Source organism: Gavia stellata, chromosome 3 (assembly GCF_030936135.1).
Source record: "Gavia stellata isolate bGavSte3 chromosome 3, bGavSte3.hap2, whole genome shotgun sequence".
Lineage (NCBI taxonomy): Eukaryota > Metazoa > Chordata > Aves > Gaviiformes > Gaviidae > Gavia > Gavia stellata.
The window spans coordinates 27,919,615-27,930,744 of NC_082596.1; positions in this window are offsets into that span (position 1 = coordinate 27,919,615).

Genomic DNA, 11,130 nt, shown 5'->3' on the forward strand with positions numbered 1-11,130 from the left:
GCAACACATCTGAAAACTTAAAAAACAAACAAACTGGCTACTTACTAGCTTACTACCAGAGGAAAAGGATTTTCTAGAAGGAAGGGTCTGTCCTGGAGGAAGAACCTTCTCAGCCTGAGTGCTTCTGCTGAACTCAGCGCAGGAGTATTTCATGGCTGAGAGAGAAAGACATTGCAAAGGGGGGAAATCCCCACTGGGGCTCTCAGCTGAAAGCCAAACATCCTAAACTCCATCTGGCAGCGGCCGGCAGGCTGTGAAGATGCTGGGAGCCCAGGTAGCATGTGCCTGCAACAGGTGACCCACTTAGGCGGCAGCCCGCTGTGTTGGCACTCGCAGCGGTGCCGCAGGGGTACGTGATGGATAGCCTCGCGCAGGGCTGCCGGGGTGCCCGCTCCTCTCCCCGCAGCAGCTGGGGCTGGCTCTCCCAGCAGCCCCCATCCTCCCGGCATCTGAATCTGTTGCCCTCCGTGTCCAGCAGCAATAGGAAGAAATGAGATGAAATTAAATCAAATGAGTTTATGTTAAGAATGAGAAAATTTTTTTTTTAACCTCTCAGGACTGTTAAACCGGAGCTGATTGATGAAGGCAGTATTGCACCTCCAGCAGTGGAAATCCGCCTAAACAGGTTAGAGAAGGTAGGCACCACTGCAGTGTTACTGATGCTGCCTCTCCAGGTCTCCTTGGCCCCTGGTTGTAGCAAGTGCTGGGTCCTTCCCAGTTTTCGGCAATATCTGTGCTGATTCTTAAAGCATGTATATACACATACATGCATACGTACTTACATACACACACACTTCAGCTGAAAAGCTGCAGATCTCTTCATATAAGGAGGGATTTAGCACAAAAAAAATCTCTGAAGGCTGAGACAAGATGGAAGCAAATGTTGTTAGGGAGGTCCCCCTCCCCCGTGTGAGTCCCTTAAAGACTGCTGGTTATTCTGAAATCGTATTTCCATTCCAGCATTTTGCCTTGCTTGGAGGCAGCTGTGAAATAGCAGCAGCAGCAGCTGATTAATGCCAGGTGTACATTCAAATCCACGCATCTGTATTTGTTGCTGCAAACTTAAGTAAACAATGACCAAATGTGGTTTTTCTAAGTGCAGTTTGAACTGTGTGTGCATACAGAAACTTAATCACTGTCAGCCGCTACATCGCAGGCTCAGAGGGCCCTAACCACAGAGGAAAGCTCAAAGGCAAGTTCAAAAGGTATTAACCACTTGACACGTCTTGTGTTTTGGGAGATATTTTTGGATGACCGGAGAGCGATAACAATTTTTATTCTCAAGTCTGCTTTTCCTTTCTGTGGAAAAAGATAGAAAGGAGGATTTTTGTTTTTTCAATTTATCTTGATTTATTGACTTTATGGCCCGTATCACCAGTCGAACAAAGCACGGGAGGGGCTGATTCACCTAAGGCTTGTCCTTCGTGTGCAGCCAATGAGCAACATTGGGGAAATTCCTCTTACCAGTTAAGATAAATTCATCTTTCATTGTCCCTGTGACCAGGGGCTTCCTGGTGAGTTGTTCTAATAGCTTGCTTTGATTAAGACAAAACAGGGAAACAAACAAGGTTATTTTTGGAAAACCGGGATCCAACGTTGTACGGTCTGTGACAAAGAAGGTGAGGAAAGCCTGTCAGAACTGAATTCAGTGCTGAGACCCCCAGTGGTTTCAATGGGATCAGAATTTTATCTAGTATTTTGTGTGAATGAGGTATCCGTCTTATCTTCAGGTGTTCAGACAATAGTAATAATAATAAATAAAAAACATCATCCATCTCAAAACTGCCAGGCTGGATATAAAATTTCTTATTAAATAAAAAAAGCTATTTTTGATGCCTGAACAAGAAAAAATGAGGGAAGGGACTAACTGAGTACATTGTGAACAAACGTGTCCAAGAGGGACAGAGGAGGGAGGGAGTGGAAGTTACTTCTGAAGCTGTGCTGGTGGAGTATGCAGACTTGGCAAAACAAGTCGCATATGTATGTCATCAGTAGCTTGAAGTCTCTGAGTAACATGAAGTTAGAGCAGATGCTGACTTGAAATCTCATTTGTAGCAGGGTTAAATCATGTGTGGGTAATTATTAAATATTAAAAGCACAAGTCAAAAAGATTACCCAAAGAAGGAAAAAATGGAATATTTCATAAAACTTCTTGATGAGGAGGTGCTGATGAATGAAGACAGGCATAGGGATGGATTTAAGCTCCAGACTGAAACATTATCAATTTTGCATGCCAGGTGTTTGATAAAGGCTACAGAATTCCCACTGTATAGCCCTTGTCTCAGGTATAGCCCTTTCCTGTCCTTAGACTCCATCTTTTCAATCTGTTACAGGGAAGGGAGAGTATGAAAGTAGCACTTTGGACTGGCAAAGTCTTGCTCCTGTGTAACCTCGTTTGTCTGTCATGACATACTGGACTGAAAGGAAAAACCTCTAAGGCTTCTGTCACTTTGAGCCCAATGAAAAGGTGCTTTACTGAGCATAAAACCAGATTCTTAAGGATCAAGCCAGCTTTTAGGCTATGATTACAGCCATAAGGAGGACGGTGGCACTGAAAGAAGTATGGCATTTCTAAAGACTTTGGCAAAGGTCGTGACGGAGAAGGGTGTGAGACCATCCAGCCCTCCACTGTGACTGGGTAAATAGGGACTAAGTCCACTTGCTTCCCCCAGGATGATTTCTGCCTTTCAGGCATGAGTCTTTATGTGAAGTCAAGAAAGCTGGATGATGTTTTATTATAAAAACTAGCAAACAAGCACACAAATGCCAGGATCTCCACAAATGTCCATTCAACTGTAAAGACTTCCAGCATTTTTAAAGTCGGGATTTAAGCTATGAGGAGCTAGAACAGAACTAAATATTATTCCAAGACTTGATATTTTTAGCTGAATTTATCTTTTTAATCTGCATTACTTTTATTCCTCACCGACTAGGTGTAAGCAGGAGTGCAAAGAAAGGGGAAAGAATCCAGCCGTAAACCCCTGAATACTCTTCATTTATCAGGCCTACCCCTATAATTCTTATGGTAGTCCCAAAGTTCCTATTAAAAAGCCTCAATACACCTATAACTTACCAATAACAGAATCTTTGTGTTCAGTCTTGGCTTTTTGATTACATGTTCCTGAAATCTAAAGAAAAAGCTGTGTTTGAGCATGGTTCGTAAGTTCATAAAGAAGTTCATAAATTATGGATATTCTATTTCTTCATAGATGGATTTTGGGATTTAATTTCATTTGTTCAAATACAAGGGAGCTTGAAAGTTCAGAGTCTTATCCAAGTACAGTATTGGACACCTGAATAATAATTGCAGAAGAGCAAATACAGTGGTATCAGCCAGCCAATGATAAGTTGCAGTGTTTATCAAATGTTAGGATTTCACTGTGGCAGCTACTGTGTTTCACAATTTGCAGACTGGTATTCTCCTAATAGTACAGTTAAGTTGGATTTGAGAACAACAGCAGCTTAAAACATCAAAGCTACAGGAGAATATTCTTCAACATAAGCTCTGATCTAGCCCTTCATGTCTTAACTCTCCCCATAAAAATCACTGAAAGTAATACTCAAAATTAAAGAGCAGGGAATTATAGAAAAAAAAATGCCCTGAGTTCAGAGACTGCTTGATCACGGAGGTCAGAAGAAGGTGCCAGGGTGGTGGCAGTGTACGTTTGCTTTGCTGCAGAGACGCCGGGAGCTCAGCTGACCAGGTGTGAAGGCTGCCACTTCCATCAATGTCCAAGCCACTCCTGGCCACCGGCCACAGCACCTGGATCCGTTTGCAGCTGCACAACCTTCTTGGCCAAATTCTTGAAAAGACAAAGGTCACATTGTGCTCTCTGCTGTAAATACATAGAGGCTGCTGCAGCTGCAGGAATGGAAATGGGAGCAGAAGCTGGCCAGAGTTGTTGCTATAAAATTGCAAATGGGCATTTGGAAAATAAATTCCCATCAGAAGTTTTCATGAAGGTTTTACTTCGGCTGATAGGCTGCCCAATCTGAGCATATAACCCCAGGCTTACATCTTTTCTTGCTATTAGTCATATATTAGTGTAACTCCATTAACTCAGCTGCATTATTTTCAGACTCCCTTGGAAGAGAGAGAACATCTTTATTTATCTGGTACATCGTAGCGTAGCAATCCTTCAGCTCAGCCTGTCTGAGCAATGCCAGAGGAAGAGATTGGACCTCCTCCTAAACTGGGCAAGCAGGCAGCCCATCTCACTGCTCAAGCCACAATTCACTGTCATGCTATGCCATAGCAGCGTAGAGAAAAAAAGACCATGCTTCACAGAGTAAAGATGGGTACATGAAGATTCACTAGCTAGCATAAAATTTAATTATTATTCTGTGTTAAGAGCTCTTTAAAGAAATTGCATAGATAGTACAATCCTTTAACCGAACTAGAAAAAATGTATTAGAAATACTCAAATATTTGTAGATATTCAAGGTAGAGAAAGAGTTTTACCCTGGAAGCTCGTATACTGTCACGAGATATATTCTTTCAGAAGCCCACAGGTACAGTGTTATATCTGAAAGCAAAGGAGCGTTTATCTGCTTTACTTCTAATCTTTGGCAAGAATAAGATCATGCCGCTCACTCCCCTTACCAAAATAAGAATCCAGTATATTTGGCTATTGGAAAATTATTCAGGCCTTTTGCTCCCCTCAACCTTTTTTTGCTAGGATTGTCCCTTTACCAGGCTTATTGCTTATTTAGTTTCAGAGAGCTGGGGCGGGAGCTACAGGCAGGTTGCATAATTTCCATTTACAATTGTGCCATTCAGCACCATGGGTTGTCGTTAGTGTTTTATTATCTAGAGAGACCAATGCAAGAGACCACCCTTAAGTCACTTCACATCTTACAAGACCACCCTAAGGTTGCCCAATACATATTAAATATGATTCTGGTTTGCCTTTATTAGCAGTATACCTTCATTAAGATTTTTCTCAGACCCTTGAATAATTCCTCAATACTGGCTTCATTGTATGGAGACTGCTGAAGTATGGAAAAAAAGAGTTCACAGCTGTATTCCCTTTTGGCACATTATATCAGTGACGTCTACAGGTGGAGCAGAATTATGAATTTATTGCGGATGAAAGACCCTAATGTCAGTTTTCATCATTCTTTGTGTTTTCCATTTCGCAGATATACATAAAATTATGTTTGAATCCATATATTTTACTATTCCATTGGGACATTATTGATAGTTGTAGATTTTGCGCATGATATTGTTTTGAGTGCAGCTTTTTATTTTCTTTATTTGTTGGATATGGGTTTAATAACAGTGGGTGAGGATAAGGAAGCGCCTGATGTACAAACAAATAATATTATTCAACTGGGCTACTTGATATCAAATGTGAAACTTCTATGTTAAAATGGTAATGTTTGGTGCCTGTGAAGATTCAAAAACTACAGCTGGGTCTGAAATGTTCGCCATTCCATGTTTATTATGAATTATTCTTTGTTTCCACACAGTCCTCTTGTAAATGTTCATCATACATGCAAATGCATAATGCATTTCTCCTTGTTCAGCCTAACACAGATTCTGTGATCCCCTGTGAACAATCAGCCTGGGAAAGGCTTTGCTGTCTTAACTCATCGCATACACTGTAGCTTTGTGCCTGTTTATTGTGCTCATTGTCCACACTCAGTGGAAAATTGAAATGCGGGATTTTTCAGTCCTTATTTCTGAAGCTCCAGATCCAAAGGTTTCCCAAGTAATCAAAAAAACCCCAAACCATTTCCCCATGTGTGAATAGCCTCACAATCTTTAAATAACACTTGCTTTGCATGTAAGAAAAGCAATAACAACTTCCGTGAAACGGAGCAGGGTTTTGCCTTGCACACTTGCACACTCACACACATGCAGAGCGTATCTGGTAGATGCATCCTCCTTCTTCCTTTTGCATACCATCATTTTTAAGAATGCATAATTGTTTTTCACCATTGGACTTTAAACCTGCAAGTCTTATGTGGTTCAATTAAGTGTAATCACAGCGTTCTGCCCGTGTTTATTCCTGTACGTGACAGTGTGACAACATGATTACAAAGGGGTGAGGAAGAAAATGGTAATGTGGCCTTTACACGTTTATGAAATGAACTGCTGTCGCGTAGAGTGGGTAGGATTTAATTTGCAATAGTCTGGGCAGTTTTACACCTAGGAGCCTGTTAAGGAGAAGGTTTAACACCAGACTTGAGCATGGCACAAACCCTTTGCTATCAGATGAAGAAACTAACCTCATCCACCGGTGGTGGCAACGTAAACACCCAGCTTAGCTGCGGGCTCCCGGACACCAAGGCTCAGAAGAAGCTGCAGTTCACTGACAATGTTCATGCCAGCCAATTATGATTACTCTCCCTCTTTAATTACTTTTCAATTGAGGTGGAACCCATGATATTATCACCCTCTGCTCCTCTGATGCAGGCAGCCAACATAGGGAGTGTATATCAGGATCTGGAAAACATTCAGAAAGGTGACTAAAGAATGCAGCATGAAAGTACATTTTTTGAAAATTTGATATGGTCTTTGTTGGACATTTCCTCTCCTTATCTGCTTGTATTTTCACTTTCAAGTTGATAACACCCAGGCTGAGTTGAAACACGGTGATATTTCTGCCATTCTCTTCTGAGTTCATTGTGACTTTTTTATCATCAGCAGAAATGGAGGGAGACTGAATTAAACAGGAGCTGCAGAACTTGGAGCTTGCGATAACAATACAAATGGATTTTCTCTAACAGAGAAAAACAGCTGTCTCCATTATTTGAATGCTTCACCTTTCTCCATTCCATTAATTGGGTCTTTGATCACAAGCTGAGGTGGAGAGGCCCTGATAAGGAATAGGTTATTAGTAAAGTAGCCTAAAGGAATGAATTGGGCCTAGCACTTGCTGCAGAAGATGAGATAAACCCATAATGCCTGTGTATGTGAGTGGTAGAGAGTGATAGGGCCCTCAGACTGCCCTGAACTGCTTGCAAGAAGACTAATACTCTAGTGCTATGATAGCTAATGCAGGATATAAATTTAGCTCCCGGGAATGGAATAGGATAAAAATTCCATAAAGAGTTTTCTGTAAATGGCTTACACTTTTATATCAAACTGTGTCAGAGTATTCATGAAAAAAAAAACATTTTCTTGATCTCACTATATGTTGAACACAACTGGAGGCTTTCAGTATAAGAAGGGGGAAAAATTACTGTTACATTTTTTCACCAAGACATTAATAAGAGCACCCTTTGAAGTGCGGTAAAGCTAAATTGGAGGAATTAAATTTGATTGAATCTAAGCCTGTTTATTTTTCATTTCTGCAGAGCAGGCGTTGAGTGATTTGTAATACTTCATTGGAAATCTTCAGGAACTTGCTATCATGTAATCCATTTTTTGCTGAAGAATACGACCGCAGGGGACAAGGCCATATTGGTTTGTTGTTAATGTACTGGAAAGAGGTACTATGGAGAAAACAGTTAATATTAAATTACGAACACAAGGTTATCTTTCTGCTGCACATGCTCCACTGCCCTAGGCAGGGGTAATCTGTTAATAGCATTCAGCCAAAATGACACCATTAAGGAACTGAAGCTACACATCTTTTGCAAGCTGAATGATGTATAAAGCTGGTTTTCTATCATCCTAGATGCAATAAATTATCCATGCTGCTAAAAATTGATACAAGACAGAAGTTTGATAGAACTGGCACCCCAACACAAATGGAAGTGCTCCTTGTCAGGAAAGGACACAGAGATGTGAGTGCTGCAGGCCTACCTTTTATTTGTGTCTTTCTTTCCCCTTTTCTGATTTTTCATGTTTTAAGTGCCAGTCTGGCACATCGCCTGCAGTGGCATGTAAATGGTGGGAGACCGACTGTGGAAAGAGAAAGGCAGAAAATGTATAGCCCATAAAGCAGTGTAGAGGAGGAAACACGAAAGATGTGTGTCCCTGGTCTACTTTGAATGAATCACTGCCTTTTAGTATCTGTTCTTCATTGCAGATGTCTCTGTGAAAAAAACCAAAGACTATGTTGAACAGCTTCTACTTAAGAACAGCTCCTTAAGAGCACTGGTTCAGATTTGTTCAGCACCGTCCCATGATACATGAGGTCTCAATTTCTCCCACTGACACAGTTCCATGTTGTTATGGCATAACGAAAGCTTTTATTAGGGCAGAGAAGAGAAAAGCCAAGCCAGAGTGTTAGGAACCCTTTTAACTGTAGGAACTTACAGGATAGTTTTCCCTTTTTTAAATTAATTTCTTTGACTGTATGAATTCACTGTTGGTTCAGACCCTGTCCAGAAGGACCTGAAGTTAGATCCGTGAAGGTCACAGTGCTCACATCACACTGAACTTAACTAACAGGATAAAAACGTGGTCCTCAAGCCCTTCGCCCAGCTTTTGCTCATTCTTGGGAACACTAGAGCCTCTATGAAATCACCTGTTTATCATTGAATTTGTCTGTAGTTGCCCCAAGAGAAGTTAGAGCTCTTGACCCTCCATGGTACTGAGTAGCCATGCATCTCCCTCCCAGTCTGCCTCCACTGGATTTAGAAACGAGTCGTCCTTGAAGTATGCTTGGGTGGGAGGGGTATCCTTTATCTTCCCATTTGTCCAAGGCGTCAGTGGAGAGCCCAAAGGAGAGTGGTCAGCCCCAGCATGAACATCACTGATGCTGTTCAGTAGTGGATGGCAACACAGACCATCCCTCCGCTGTAGCTATTCTACTTTGGAGGGAGTAAAGAAACGTTCAGTGGGCTGGGAAAAAAACATAAGGAAGAGGTGTGATATTTCCAGGTCTGTTAGTTAGGCACCTGTGTGAAAGGGAGAGGGGCAGAGAAACCCGGGGTTCACTCCCTGTGCCAAAAACTAGTGTCTTAGCTTTTTTGTCCTGCCTCTTCCACCCATCTATGGTGAAAAGACACATACGAATAATGTGGGATAACATTTGAGGGCAGCATGGCTGGAACGAGGACAGTGGGATCTGTACAATGAGGGGAGGAATGCTGGTTCGTATGCTTTAGGAGGAACATATTTTCTTGAAGAGAGGCCTCTGTATTCTTGTTCTCCACTCAGCTGTGACACCTGGCTTCCCCTAAAGTCGCATAACCTGTTCAAAGCTGTAGTGTCTGTCATACAGCGGTTTGTGCTGAAACAGAAGGTAGTGGCTAGATAATGTGATGGACTCCCCAGATGAGCTGTCTTCATTCTGCTGTCTGAAGGTATAGACAAGCCCTGGGGTTCCATCCCTAGTATTAGGATCCATTGGCCATAAATGTATATTTTTTCAATGTCAGTAAAGCATTTTAAGTAGAGTTTTTTTAAAGTAGAGTCTCCATGAGGGCCAAGCCAATGGCAGCAAGGCTAAGCTTTTGTCATCCAATTTTTGCATAGTTCAAGGGCACCTACATCCCAGTACAGCATAGAAAAGAGGCTCTACAGAGACTTAAATAAGTTTTCTGTGCTTTCAGAGCAGTGCAATGTGACTGCACATTAAAATTCAGCCTGCTGATTTCCAGTTACACCCTGTTCACTGCATTTGTGGACAGATCCCTTATACTGCCCCAGCAACCTATCTCAGTTAGCCTAGGTATCTCCACAGACAGGATCAATATGTGTATACAAGTTTTCTATTGTTTCATTGCTTGTATTTTTAAAAGAAGTAACAGAAGTAATTCTAGCAGTCCCCACTCATCATCAAATTACCCCATGCCCAACCATATCCACACAGCATGAAACACACTAGCGGGGTTGCAATAGCCACAACAAGGAAAGAAAGTGATTAAAGAACTTAGTAACAGATGGGAAGGATGAATATTTTTAAAGGCAGCATGAAGACTCTCAGATAATTATTTGATACATACTGTTACTTGAAAGATTGAGAGCAGAATTATTATGGTATATTAAATCAAGAGAGAGCAGAGAAAAAGGGAAGGCCAGATGACTTTGAAAGAGCAAAAAATATTTGTAAAAGAATAGTCTAAATGAGCCTCCCAAAACTCATTAAAAAGGCCTAGATTCTGAATGATGAGATAAATTAAGCTCCTGAGTTCAATATGGGAGCATAGCTTCTTGTGTACCCATTCAGACTGTTAGCTACATAGTATTTATTGATTGAAGTTGTATGGGGATTTTATTTTAACCACAGAAAGCCAAATTTACAGTCTGATTTTTTTTGGTTTGTTTTTCATTTTGCATGAGTTTAAAGCTGTGTCTTGCTCCAAATCTAGGAAATATAATCTGATTCGGTTAAATGACTTTATTGCTGATGTAGTTTTTAAATCTCGAGCTAAACTGAGGAGCTAATATATGATATATGAATGTAATTTAAGTCAGATCTCTTGAGAGGAACATGCTGTAGTCCGACTGTCATTTACAGCTACAGAAGGTAATTGAAAAAGTGTTATTAGATTAAAATGCTATCCTTTTAATCTGCCTTGGCACAGGTGTAGATGGCTGAGGGTCCCTCTAATGAGTTGGTAAGGAAAGACTAAGTCTGGTTGAAAATAGAACATTTCCCCACAAAAATTTCCATTGTATTTCAGAAAAAGCAATTTTCCCTGTGAAGAACCCTCAGCAGGAAGCAAGGCAGAGAACACAGAGCGGCTGCCTGCCGTGTTGTGCAGCAGGGACCGCTTCACAGCCAGTGTAACCCTCCCATCGGCTGACCTCCTCAGGCTCCGGTTCGCCAGTGTGCCCTGGGGTGAGGAGGTACATCACGGGACATCAAATGACCATGTGGGTGATGGCGTCCCTGTGCGTTCGGCATCGTGGGAAGGACGGGGAGCTTCAATGAGGAGCTCTCCCGAGCCACTGCAGCCTGGATGAGTCTCAGCAAACTTCACTGCTAGTGTTTGCCCTCTACTCTTTCAGAAAGTGCAGAACTGTAAGCATTATTTGCAGCCCTTGGCAAATTTAGCGATATGCAAACTAAAGTACTTTTCTCAAAACTAAATGCCCGTTTTGTGCCTTTGGGAATTTAGAGGTGGAATGCATCCAAGGGGTCTAATCTTTCCACAAATTAGCCCACAGTAACAAAGAGAAATGCACATATCAGCAAAGGTCCATTTCTTCTGTCAGGTCCTTTCAGTATGCTCCTCAGAGCTGTGCCCAGCAGAGCAGTCAGTGCTTGTCTGGTTTTAAACAAA